Source organism: Cariama cristata, unplaced genomic scaffold, assembly GCF_000690535.1.
Source record: "Cariama cristata isolate BGI_N322 unplaced genomic scaffold, ASM69053v1 scaffold30295, whole genome shotgun sequence".
Classification (NCBI taxonomy): Eukaryota; Metazoa; Chordata; class Aves; order Cariamiformes; family Cariamidae; genus Cariama; species Cariama cristata.
Window position 1 is genome coordinate 64,748 of NW_009619812.1, and position 2,787 is coordinate 67,534.

The window sequence follows — 2,787 nt, forward strand, 5'->3', positions numbered from 1 at the left end:
TGCTCATCCTCCCAGAAAATGATTTGAGGCAGCTGCCACCAGTAACGCTTCCATTTGGGAATATTGCCTCTATGCCATATGGATCCAATCACCCTGCTCAGCCCTGCTCCTGAGCGTTTTTCAACTGCAGGCAAAATCATAGTAGTGATTATGGTGGGAGTCAAGGAAAGCCTTTGGTCTTTAAACTTAAATAAATTAACTCAAGAGCTTTTTGGGGCATTCCTTCTTGCCTCCTTCCCTCCTACATTGCTTCATATTTTTGAGCCAAAGGCTTTGCTTTCATAGTGATTTATTCAGCACCTGTAGCAAGCTGTTAATGAGAGAGTGAAACCTGGAGAGCTAGCTGAGACACTTCAGAGAGAGCAGAGGAGGAGAGGGACAGGGGGAGGGAGGGAGGAGCAAAGGAGGGAAGAGCGGGGGGGTGGGGGAAGACGGAGCAATGATGGGAGCAGAAGGAAAGTATTTTTGTCTCTCCATTTCTTTGATATCATTGTTGCTGGTTTTATTATTCTCCCTGGTTCTGTGTGTTGGTAGAAATGAAGTTGGCAAGCTCCATTGAGAAGGTGGTGGCAAAGTCAGTTTCCTAGTGCTGCCAAGTAGGTTTCCATGTCTAGACAGTGCATACAATGGTTGGCAAAAGACCAGAGGCAGAGTTAATGGATTTACAAAATAGCAGCATTTCTCTGTATTGATTTTCTCAGGGTGTTTCCAGAACTCGAGGAGAAATAGGTGGCCATACTTTACAATTTTTTTCTACTAATAAAAGCCCTCAGAGCGAAGCACTTAATAAAGACACTTCTGGTCTGGGGGACATCGTCTAAAGATGTCTGTCCAGAGAGGAAGAGATTAATATTACTAGGTATTACATTAACAGTGAATATTACTGGCTGTACGTAGAGGTTGAGGTGGCAATTATTATGGTGCTTGACTGTGATTACATTCTTTTAAGGAAAAAGGTAACCTTCACAGCCCAGTGATGAAATTATGACTCTGAGTGAATAGCTTAGACAGGGAGATGGGTAGCTTGGCACCAGCCATGTCTGTTTTCCCCTGTGTACGATCAACTCTGGCAACAAATTTTTGAAAATATGCGTGGTCAGTGGAATGTGCCTAAACCTCCTCTGAGAAGACAAACAAAAGTTTAGCTTCAGTGCTCTAAATTTACAGGTACCCTTAGTTGTAGGCTTTCAGTAATGTTAAGTGAACTTAAATACACATACAAATAAAAAAATGTGCATGACAGGAAAAGGGTTTTTTTTGGACTCTATTTTCCAAAACGTATAGGGCAGGGGGTTAAGTCTTGGCCTGCCATGCTGTGTTTCAAATAGGTTTGACAACTCCACCCATCTGGAAATCAACACCCGTATTTGCAGAAACCTCTTCCATCTGTTAAAACTCTCACCATTGGCATCTTGAGGGCCCCCTGAAGCTGTATGTTGGCAATTACAGGATGGTATAGTGTTTGTGTGAGAAAATTTGGACTCTAGAGGTATACCAACGATTTGAGTTATGCGTATTGTCTGTGATGGATGGTTAGCATAATGGGGTCTGAAAGAAGTAATCTGTTCTTTGAAGGGAAGAGCTAAATCAGGAATAAGTAGACTGTGGCTTCGGAAAACAGAGTTCAAGTACCCATTTGTGTCTCTATTGTGATCTTGACAAGTATCCTTTGACTGTCAGGATCTACCTGTAAAAGAGATGTAATAGTGTTTTCCCCCCTTACAGCCTATCAGTAAAGCATATGCTCTGCAGAGTACAAGGGACTTAAATACAGGGCAAGCAAATGAATATATTCAAACACATAAATTTATCTGATTGTTTTGAGAAAAAGGAAGATGAAAAAGTGACTTTTCTGGATTTCATTGTGGAAAACTTATGGACAGAAAGGTGGTTAAATGGCTGAAGGTGAGCTTGGACTGAAGAAACAACAGAGCAAATGGCAGTGGTGGGTAGTCTAAGAGAGAGAGGATAAAGATAGGTGGAAAGACCTGAAAAGGTGGAAACGGCAAAAATCCTCAAATAGTAACAAGGGAATAATTTAGAAAGAGGAAGTCAATATAGACCACCTTATTAAAATTACTTCTTTCTATTCTGGAGTGACTGGGTTGAAGTATCCTAATCCTGCCAGAGCTGATGCACCCACTGTGCCGAAGAAACCTACTCTTCAATCACTTGTCAAATTGCTAGACTGACTGTGTACCAAAAGCCAGATTTACCTGGGCAGGGCTGGTCCCCAATCACTACCATTGGCTTCCTCTGTTGCATCTGAGCCCTGTCTGCTCCTGAAGTGAGGGTGAGACCCTGAGGAGCCAAAGATATGCAACCTGTATTCTTTATTCCTGCTCCCAGATGCTTTCTAGGTATGCCATGCAGCCAGGTTTGCATTCATAAGTCAAAGGGAGCTCGAAATGCATTTGGTTGTTAGTGGTGCCATCTCCCCCCATAATTAACTAAAAATTTCTTTTGCTTCGATATAACTGGATGGCTACAAGAGAGTCTTACCTATTCCCTTTTAATATTTGAATGACAGAAATATATAGAGGAATGTCTTATTGGAGGCCCTCGTCAGATTGCTGAAAGGACCTTGCAGTTAAAGGCAAAATCTTCTGAAAGAAGCAGTCACCAGAGGTGGTCAAACAAGGGAGGAAGAGATGCAGACAAGACACAGACAAGTAAAGTGGTAGTCCAGACCTCTCTTGAAATTCAGTTACGAAGAAGGCCAGGGATAAGAAAGTTAAATTTTTCTCTTAATTACTACAGTCTCATAGCCCTGTGGCTACTGTAGGG